We start from the raw sequence: 11023 nt of genomic DNA on the forward strand, positions 1-11023 counted from the left end.
ATACTTATACTGGAATGACATTATGCTATTTAAAAAAAATTAAACCTTCCTTAAAACACTTATTACACACATTTCTGTTCAAACAATTGCCCTCGTTTACTGTGATTAAAATAGTACTTCGTTGTATAAAGCATTAAAATAATAGTCAACAGCATATAATATCGGAAGAAAAACCTAAAACTTTAATCAATCGGTTTATATTTGTGTAAAGTTGTGAAACAAACCTTCCTCTGGTTGAACTGCAGCGCGGAAGCGGCGCAGCCTTATGACGTCACACATCACGCCAAAATAAAAGTCTTTTTTGTTCAGCTTTTTTTGCCACTCACTGTTGCAGTGAGGACATGATAAATTTCTCCCTCGTTTTCCACCTCACACAACATATCTGCTATCTCTTTCACATACACAGACATTCAGTATTGGCAGTTGATCAAAACTTTTAATCCATTAAAAAACATTAATCCACTAAGTCTAAGTGTTTATTGTTGCGAAACGTTTTCATCACAAAACAGGGAACAATCAACATCGCAAGGCATATTTACTATTAAAATAAATAAAATAAATTAAAATTGTTACAACTGCAACAAGGAGCTGTACAAAAGATCTACATCAAAGGAAAAACAAAACATTGTTAAATGAAAAAAACAATAAATATGAAGTTCAGAGAGCTTCAGTTATTTTAATGTGATTTCTGAAGTATTTGAAGCTGTGAGCCACTTTCTCTACCTCAGAAAGAAAACATCTGAAGGAGGTACTGCACTTTTTCCACTGACAACAATGAATATGATATTTACCCATTAGTAAAATAAAGTTCACAACATCAGAGAAAGAAAAACGTAAATCCCATTTGTAAAATAAAATGTCTTCTAGAACAATAGGGGGGACTGAAATCATCTTTAATGAAAGCCAAGTATGGATGTCAAACTAGAATTTAAAAGTAAATTCACAATAAAAAAAAAAAGAGTGATCGTGTGTTTCTGGAAGATTTGAGCAGATCTACACTTGTCAACATCAAAGTTAAATCTTTTTTGAATAAACTCATTCACAGGATATATCCTGAATACAATTCTGTAATGAGTTTCCTAAACCTTAGGTGCTACAGGATATTTAAGATAAAAGCTAAAAGCTTTGTCCTCTACTAAGGGTTAAACAACTCCTAGATGATATCACTTAAAATCACCCATGATAAGGCGTGTTTAAATTCTTTGTAAATAACCTTGTTGTTACATTTACTATAGAAAATATCAACATTGGCTATAAATTTTACTATAAATTTCCCGTAAGTTTGCTATGACATAGTAGCAGTCCATTTTCATCTAATAAATCATTAATAAATATAATGCCTTTATTGTACCAGTCACTTTTAAACAATGATTTTCTGTTATTAATAACAACAGCCCAATTATTCCAAAGAGTGGATTTATGAGGGGGAAATTATGGGTAAATATAATTTTCCAAAAAAGTAGTGCTTGCTTATGAAAATTAGACAGCTTCAAAGGAAGTTTTGAACAATCATAATCATATCTTAATACAAATTCAAGGCCACCAATGTTTTTGAAAAAATTATTTGAGATATGATGCCAAATTGAATAAGGCTTAGCTGAACACTCTTTCAACTATTTAACTCTAAAAGTGCCAAGAAGACATTCAAAATCGATAGCTTTCAAACCTCCATATTCATACTCTTTAATCATATGATTCTTACGTAAATAATGTGATTTATTTTTCCAAATAAATTTAAATAATATTGAATTTATAGATTTAACTATTTTGGGAGGAGTATATAAAGGATAAGTTAAATATATAATTTTAGATAATCCCAGTCAAAAGAATTCTACTCAATATGGAAAGGTCTCTAGCTAGCTAATGATTTAGGGATTTTTTTCACGCCCTCCATTTTGATATTAAAATTTGCACATTCTCTATAAACAGAATTTTTGGTGATGGTAACTCCCAAGTATTTAACTTCTTCTTTTACTAGAATACCCTCTAACTCTCTTAAAGTACAATTCTGAATAGTTAATATTCCACATTTTCTTAGGTTTAAGGTGAATTCAGAAGCTTTAGGAAACAGAAATTTTGACAAGAGCTAAAGGGAGCACCTTCCTTTTTTTAAGAATTAATAGAGTGTCATCAGCAAACTGACTTAAACTAAAAGTCCTACCAGGTATATCAATACCTAAAGTGTACTCTGAATTTTTTTAATATAATGACATTAGTTCAACAGCTATATTAAAAAGAAAAGGTGAGATGGGACATCCTTGATGGATTCCTCTTTTGATGTAAATTCCAGGAGATGATCCTGAATTCAGAGATTTACTACTGAATATATCAGTATAGAACATGGAAATTACCCTACAAAAGCTCAGACTAAACCCAAAAGTTTCTAAAGATTTTCTAAAGACAAAAAAGGATGCTCAAGGGTATCAAATGCCTTGAAAAAGTCTAGAAATATAAATAAACTTGAAAAAAAAAAAATCTCATCTCTGGCCAAAAATATTTATAAAACTCAACTGTGATTTCGTCTGTACCTGGGGATTTTCCATTGAACATTTGAGAAATAGCAACATCAAGTTCAGAGATAACAATGTCAGATTCCATCATTTTACGGAAGCTGTTATCTATAATAGAAACTTTATCTTTTGAAAAGGAAAAGAAAAAGTCACAATCACTCTCATTAAATTTTGATTTACATAATAATATGAATAGATGTGATCATCAATCAAAGTTTTCTCTTCACTTACATTGTTATTTATGCTAAGTTTATTAATAGTTTTTGAAAATTGTCTATGCTTTACTAAATTAAAAAAATATATATGAAGAATTTTTCTCCCCCTCTTCTATCCATTTCACTCTAGATCGTAAAGCTCCTTTAGCTTTCTCTGTATAATAGTAATCTAACTCTGATGGCAAAATACGAAGTTCATTTTGTTCTATATCTCCAAGAAAATCTTTATCACCAAGGTCATTTAATCTAGATAAAACTGTTAACTGTCTTTTTTTTCCTAACAGAGGAAAACAATAGCTCATTACAGCAGAGCCATTTTTAACCTGATTCATTTTCAATTTGAGAAGAGCATGTGGCAAAAGAAAAAGAAAACCAAACAGCAAATAGGGAGAAAAGCATTAGCCAAATGCTTATTTAAAAAGCTGTTTAAAATGTGTTTTGAGATTTATTAACACAAATTTTTACTGTTTGGTTAATCAGCCTTTAAAACATGGATTAAATAAAAATACAGTATTAAAAGTGTCTATTTATTTATATATTTAAAATGTTTTTGTAATGCATTGTTTTATTGCTTAATTAAATGACATTTAAAAACACAATTCAAACATATCTATTTATTTGTCCATTTAAATTGTGATTTATTTATGTACATTTTTATGCTGGGTGAAGCAGTGGCGCAGTAGGTTGTGCTGTCACTTCACAGCAAGAAGGTCGCTGGTTCGAGCCTCGGTTCAGTTGGCATTTCTGTGTGGAGTTTGCATGTGCTCCCTGCATTCGCGTGGGTTTCCTCCGGGTGCTCCGGTTCACCCCACAGTCCAAAGACATGCGGTACAGGTGAATTGGATATGTAACACACACACACTGGAAAATATCAATAATATCCAGCTCGTGTGTGATTTTGTAGACATGTTTCCACAAGTCTACAACTATAAAAATCATGGTTTGACTAACTGCGATAAAACATTAGAGCTATTCTGAGAAAATATCAGCGTAAGAGTGCATAGAAACATGTAAATGCAAGTACATGGAAACAATTCAAGCACGGCACATGTTGACTGATAAGATACCAAAACCGAGTTCAACTTGTTCACTGGAGTAGTTCAGTTGGATGAATTGGTTGTTACTCATGCAGAACCTTTTGACTTGGGTTTGAATCCCATTGATGACATGTCAATTATAATTATTTCTTTAGATAATAATTTCTTTAGATAATAATCAACAATGTTTACACTGATAGCAAGTAATACGAATCTTTATTTGGTATGGGCATGTTGCTGTGAAAAAGTGAAGAATCTGCCAATCTGCAAACGTGAATAGTTTGCACATCTTAGAGGGGGCCTCAGTTAACCTGGACACCAGTTAAACCATAACACAGGCTTCCTTCAGTTTACTGTTAAGAGTCCTCAAGCAGATGTTTATGCCGTGTAGACTTGACATCATGTTCACGATTACAGTGTAGGTGTGGATCTCGTAAAAATATTGAAAACACTGATGCAGCATGTCTGGTGTTTCCGTCTGTTCCGCGTCCTTTATAAACTCTAAACACCAACCACTTGCAAAGCAAAACCGTGTTAAGCTGCTCATGTGTTTGCCACAAAACGGGCAAAACAACCCTAGACCGCTGTCCATGTTCAGTCACCATAAACTTTGTTTACGCCATGTACTCCACAGCGCGAATTTACCGTGCTCACCAGCAACAACAACAACTTTCCCCGCGTCACTACCGGTGTGTGGTACATTCTACGTCACTTCTGGGGTGTGGTACATTCCCTTTCCGTAGGCAATCTAATTGTAAATATGTTTCGGGATTTGTAAAAGTGTTTAGGTCTTGTTAATTTGTTTTCTAAAATGTAAATTTGTTTCGTCCTTGGTAAAATTGTTTTTCCCCTGTAATTGTGTCTAATGATATGTAAACATGTTTTTCAAAATGTAAATTTGTCTCGAGCTTTGTAAAAGTGTTTCAAACTTTGTAATGTTGTTTTGCACTTCCCGGCCACCGTACTCTTGGGCCTCCATAATCATGACACTGAACACTTATCATGCGTACAATTCAGGCTTAAACGTGAATAAATTATATTTTAAAGAACATTTAATAAAAGAACAGTGATTTAAAAATGCAATAACGTTTTAGTGAGCACAATAAGCTCATTATAAAATATTCCAAACTTTTAAAGGGGCTGTATATTATAGTATTTACAACTATTTGTTGTACAACCTTTGTTGAACCCACCTGTTTCTGATGTTTACTGGGGAGCGATTCTGAATGTCTGGCAACTGTGCAGAGCTAAAAAAAAAAAAGATCACTGTATTAAGTAGTTTGAGGGGACATGTGGTACATTGTCCAGTGGCTCCCAGTGCTTCAGCATCTCTGTACATGTTTCCAGTGGAGCTGGTGGTACTGCTGACGCTGGTTGTGGCCAAAATCAAAGTGGGAACTATAGTAAAAGCTCAGTTGCATCTGAGGTAACAGGTGGATATTCTATTGATGGAGAAGGGGGAAGGAGTGGCTTTGGTGCTGGTCCAGATTCCTCGTCATCTCATCAAAATTAAATGGAAACTTGTTAAAATAGATTATAATCACATTTGATTTTTTAACTTGAAATGACAATCTTTTTGCTAAATTAAAATTATTCAACCCATTCTTTAAACAGGGTTTTGCTTGTCACCCTAAAGAGTTTAAAACAATAATTAATATTATCCCTAAAAACATCACAGTATTGATCAGAGGTTTTCTTTCACACTATTCTGTAATGTTCTCTCTTCTATCTTTATTTTTAGAGATCCAAAATGTAATAATAAGTTTTAAATGAATATTCTTATTCATAGGCTTCATCATAATCAGCTCAGACCTCGTTTATTTTTAAAGATTTTAATTCACAGGAATTAGAAAAATAAGACAAGTTACATTTCTTATTCAATTCTCCCCAAATGTAAAGAACTTCAGTTTAAATGATTAATGATGTGTATCCATCAAAAGAATCCCTGAGATTAAAAGTTGATAATAAGGAGATCTTGTCAATTTTGTGAAAGTCATATTGAAAACACTGAGCATGTTTTCTATAATTGCATATACTCATGTCTCATGTCAATATCCATGTAAACCCTTTTTGCAATAAACAAGTTAAATTTAATGTGACTAAAGAAAATTGTACACAGCATTAAGTAGTTAATAACCATTTATGCTTTGCAAAAAATTCTTCATTCATAAATATATAAATTTATAAATGTTGGTTTTTAAACCTTTTAAAGGGTGACAATGAGATTTATAGACCCATACTAGTTTAAAAAAAAAACTATCCTTTTTCAGTTTTATTTTGCCCACCTAACATTGCTGTTAGTAATTGTAGTCACACACACACATATGTGTGTGTGTGTGTGTGTGTGTGTGTGTGTGTATATATATATATATATATATATATATATATATATATATATATATATATATATATATACATACATATATACATGTGTGTGTGTGTGTGACTACTATTACTAACAGCAATGTTAGGTGGGAAACCCAGTATCAGATTACTGAAGCACTTCAGCTATCTGTTCATTCAAATTATATATATATATATATATCTATATATATATATATATATATATATATATATATATATATATATATAGATATATATATATATAATTTGAATAAACAGATAGCTGAAGTGCTTCAGTAATCTGTTGAGTACTGGAATTAGCATGTAGGCTAACAAATCACTCATATTCTCATTCACAATAGAGATACTGGGCTTCCCATACACAGATTTATTTGTAGTAATGTGGGAGTTTTCACATGAACATTTCTTCAAAGGAAACCAGTTGTTTACAGAAAGTTTAATTGTCTTCATGAGGAAAACTTTTTTATTTTCTAAAATCAGTCCATCAAAATAAATGTGTTGTGTTTTGAAACCAAAGTCTTCATTTGTTACCCACAACTCATCAAGATTTGATCAAGTCAAAATCTCATAATCTGACACAAATCTGATCTGTGGTAACTGGCAAATGGCATTGTGTAGTCTGAACAGGGCTTTATGGAGTCTGCATCAGTCTCTCACTGTCACTGCAAGTTCACACCGGCCGACTTTTATTCACCAACAAGTTTTGTGAAACTGCAGACAAAAGCCCAAAATTGGAGGCAAATCTGTTTGTTCAAGGGAGAAAACATCATATAGTGTGAACGATCAAAAACACAATCTAAGAGTGTAGGACAGTTTTCTCTGCATCTCCCCAAACATTTTCTTCTTCCTAATCTTTCTAATTCTCTTTTCAGAGCCGATCATTTGATTGCAGTGTGCAATGTGCACAAATTTGGTTCTCAGTTCATAATAACTTGAAACACATATAGAGTTATTTTGCTTTCCTGCAGCCCTGTAGAAACTCTCACAATCTGGTACATCTTCACCCCTCTTCAGTTATTGAGTTTAAATCTTCAGGTTCAAAGGGTTTCATTCCAGTAACTTGAGATGTATTCAAGAGTTTACACTTGTCCCGAGATGCTATCCCGGGAAAGCCTTAAGCTCCGCTGGACAAGGCCTCATTTTTTCTCTCCATTGTGAAGCTTCATGTGATTGATGAGGCTTCTTTTATGTTTAAAGACCTTTCCACACTCACTGCATCGAAAACGCTCGCCTGAGTGAGTCTTCATGTGTTGCTTAATGGAGTCTTTGCACTCTTTCCACAATGATCACATGTGGTTCCAGTGTGACCATTCATGTGGTTCATGATTCTAGCTTTGGTTGTGAAGCTCTTTCCACAATGAGCACATGCAAACGGCTTCTGTCCGGTGTGACTTATCATGTGGTGTTTGAGTGAGCCTGTATGTGGGAAACTTTTACCACACTCTGTGCATGTGTAAGGTTTCTCTCCAGTGTGAATCCTCATGTGGATGGTAAGGTTTTGTTTTTGAGAAAAACCTTTCCTACACTGTGTGCAAATAAAGCTTCTCTCTCCAGTGTGTGTTCTCATGTGGGTTTTAAGATTGCCATTTTGCTTACAACTCTTTCCACACTGAGGGCAAGAGTAGAGCCTCTCCCCAGAGTGAATTCTTCTGTGCACTGCCAAGTTTCCTGTAGAATAGAAGCTTTTTCCACACTGTTGGCATGTGTACGGCCTCTCTCCAGTGTGAATTCTCATGTGCACTGTTAAGTTTCCTGTATTATAGAAGCTTTTTCCACACTGTTTGCAGGTGAAAGGTTTCTTTCTAGTGTGAACATCAAGGTTTGGCTTTTGACAGAAACTCTTTCTACTCTGTTTACAGCTGTAATTACACCTAGACTTGGATTTCCGAGATCTTCCACGTATTAAAGTCTTTTTAGTGAGTGTGGGTTTTTCATCAGTCGTTATTACTTGTTGTTTCTCTTCCATTTCATTCCATTGATGTGTCTCTTCTTTCAGCACTATCAGGTCTTCAAAAAAGAACAAAAAAGTGAACTTTAGTATAAAGGCTTAAAGTGGCAAGCATGAAATGGATGTTTACCCTAAATATAAAAATGAGCTTACCATTTACTCTCCATCATGTGGTTTTAAACATTTCCTGTCTTCTGGAACACAAAGTAAGCCAGCATTTTTATCACTATACCTTATTTTATGACGGAAAGTAAATGGTGAGGCTATTTTCATTTCTGTGTCAGAAAGTCATACCAACACTGACTCACATAATCAACACATCTTTTGACTCTGGTTTATTCCCCACTGTATTACTACTCTAATTGTGAATCTTTACTGTTCCTGTTTCAATAGGGTGCTCTTGCTAAAAGGAGCAATGGCAGAGAGAGACTTCCAGTGCAGACTTTAAAGGGCCATGAAACCCCCTCGTTTCAGCAGGGTGTTTTCACACCTCTACTTTGGAAAAAGTCAGAAAAGTGGGCGTGTCCAGCTCTGTTTAGGGGGGAGTGTCGGAGGAACTAAAGTGGGATGGTGTGGGAGTGTCTATTTGTGCACGCGCGAGTTTCAGAGTCAAAATACACACCCACACAGACAGGAGAAAAAGTGATGGTGTTTAACCTACATGGACATCTGTAGTCGAATTATTTGCCAAATTATTAAATGTTGGACTTTAACTGCAGTTTGGCTCTTTCATTCAGGGAATTCATTCATGCCTCTCACGACAAACGAGATATTTGATTCGAGGAACTGCTGCAAGCGTGTATTTTTCATGCAATGTTTGATACCGCACGGCGAATGAGAGAAAAAAAACTCTGCATTTCCCGGAAACTTAGATGCACACGGCAGGTAGTGTCAGAAAGCCGCGTGTGTTATTCCGGTCACAAAATGCGGTGCTAACATTTCTGCACTCAGTGCAATAGTTAACTTAATTCGATACGAACAAACTGAATAAACAAAAAGCACTGGTCGCTCACTTACCAAATCTGTAGAGACAGGACAATCACCAGCAACTAGAGCCGCGTCTTTATGAAGAGGAGACTACAAGCAAATCCAGATTTCAGCGTTTGCAGATGAGAACAGCTCTCAGGTAAACAATAATCCTCCTTAGACACGTAAGTTATTGTTGCCGCGCGTCACGTACACTGTTAATCCACACGTGATCCAGATAAGCTCTCACAGAGAGAAAATGAAAACGAAACTTAACAGCAGCAAACTATAAAAGCAACACTTCACGTTTGTTTTGCCAACACAACGTGGCGTCTTTGTGGTGTAAACACGGTGACAATAATGAATATTGATGAAGTTGCACAATAGAGGGTGCTGATTGGTTTGACCTAAGCCTTACTCATGCATTAATGCATCACACAGTAAGACGTAATAAGACTCACTCTGGCACAGACGCCCAGTCTGCACGCTGGAATACACGCTATTATGTCATGACCGTGACGCAGCTTCAAAAATTTGTTTCAAACAGGAAGTACGAATTTGCTTGAAATAACGCAAAAACAACCAATTTACACTTTTTAGTGAAATATAGGTGTCCTAATAGTGTTTTTAGCAGTGTGGGACACATATACTGTCAACAGCTCAAAAAATGTGTTTTGGTGTTTCGTGACCCTTTAAGATGCTGCAATCTAATCGTGGGAAAGACACTTGCTCCTGAGCAGATTCGAGCTTGGGGATGTGTTGCTGTCACACCAACGAGTCTGCTGTGAGTTCCAAAGAACACATTATACTGACTAGTTGCCAACTTAAATTTACTCTCTCCTTTCCAGCGTTCACTGCGAACGCGCACACACTCAAGCAGTTTGGCCTTGTTTAAAACCATATCTTGCAGCGGTGGGATTCGAACCCACGCCCCCAAAGAGACTTGAGTCTAAATCCAGCGGCTTAGACCCCTCGGCTATGCTACCCTAGATGTATCCATGCAGTGGTCCCTATTCTGCCCAATTTTACCGAAGCAAAACAGCAGAGAAGACGCAGAGCTTCCTAGTGAAGCCCTTCAACTTTGGCCAAGGAGTCTACATTTGGATGTGAGCGGAAGCATGCAGTATCTCTTCGCAAGTCTGTTTGCTCAAGCAGAGAGGTCATTCTCAAGCATCCTAAAAGGACTGCCTGGCAACGATGGGATTCGAACCCATGCCCCCGAAGAGACTGGAGCCTTAATCCAGCGCCTTAGACCGCTCGGCCACGCTACCATACAAAGCTGCTTTCCCTGAGCAGTTTCGACACCAACTTGTTTCAAGTAGCGCAACAGCTCTGGGAAATCAGTTCAATTTAGCCATGCCTAGCTGGAGCTCCTCCACAAAGAAAGAGACCTCCTTAATACCAGCTTAGGAAGCACTCCCACCTTCCTGTCAACCACAGTTCTGTCTCTATTTGAGCACACCTCAAGGCATTTGAAGTCTTCTCCTTACGGCAGCCAGCTGCGATGCATTTAAGCACCTGATTACAAGGTAACTGTTATTTAACAAAAGAGTGAAAGTTACTGATTCCATCACAGCAGACCCCACATTGTTGTTGTTATTATATTCAAATCCAGTTATAGAGTATTACTACTCTAATTGTGAATCTTTACTGTTCCTGTTTCAATAGGGTGCTCTTGCTAAAAGGAGCAATGGCAAAGAGAGACTTCCAGTGCAGACTTTGTTAAGATGCTGCAATCTAATCATGGGAAAGACACTTGCTCCTGAGCAGATTCGAGCTTGGGGATGTGTTGCTGTCACACCAACGAGTCTGCCGTGAGTTTCAGAGAACACATTATACTGACTAGTTGACGACTTAAATTTACTCTCTCACTTCCAGCCTTCACTGCGAACGCGCACACACTCAAACAGTTTGGCCGTGTTTAAAACCACATCTGGCAGCGGTGGGATTCGCACCCACGCCCCCGAAGAGACTGGAGCCTAA

General features: G+C 36.3%; 2 non-coding genes and 2 pseudogenes across 4 annotated transcripts in view; all 4 read right to left on the reverse strand.

Annotated features, from left to right (window-relative positions):
* LOC103910570 (uncharacterized) overlaps positions 1–275 on the reverse strand; it is a 22836-nt pseudogene extending 22561 nt beyond the window's left edge. The window contains exon 1 of the transcript XR_015942573.1: positions 225–275. The product of XR_015942573.1 is annotated as an uncharacterized LOC103910570, transcript variant X1 (transcript). The remainder of the gene's footprint in view (positions 1–224) is intronic.
* Positions 252–9941, reverse strand: LOC148682200 (uncharacterized; annotated as a pseudogene). Its single transcript, XR_015942127.1, has 2 exons — positions 9875–9941; positions 252–8133 (listed from the first exon to the last, which is right to left on the reverse strand). The product of XR_015942127.1 is annotated as an uncharacterized LOC148682200 (transcript).
* A 288-nt stretch (positions 9942–10229) lies between these two features.
* trnal-aag (transfer RNA leucine (anticodon AAG)) lies at positions 10230–10311 on the reverse strand. Its single transcript has one exon. It is a non-coding gene; the product is annotated as a tRNA-Leu (tRNA).
* Positions 10312–10974: 663 nt separating this feature from the next.
* trnal-uag (transfer RNA leucine (anticodon UAG)) overlaps positions 10975–11023 on the reverse strand; it is an 82-nt gene continuing 33 nt past the window's right edge. Inside the window, exon 1 of the tRNA in view lies at positions 10975–11023. This exon is cut by the window's right edge and continues 33 nt beyond it. This is a non-coding gene — a tRNA (tRNA-Leu).

Source organism: Danio rerio, chromosome 4, assembly GCF_052040795.2.
Source record: "Danio rerio strain M-AB ecotype USA chromosome 4, GRCz13ab, whole genome shotgun sequence".
NCBI lineage: Eukaryota > Metazoa > Chordata > Actinopteri > Cypriniformes > Danionidae > Danio > Danio rerio.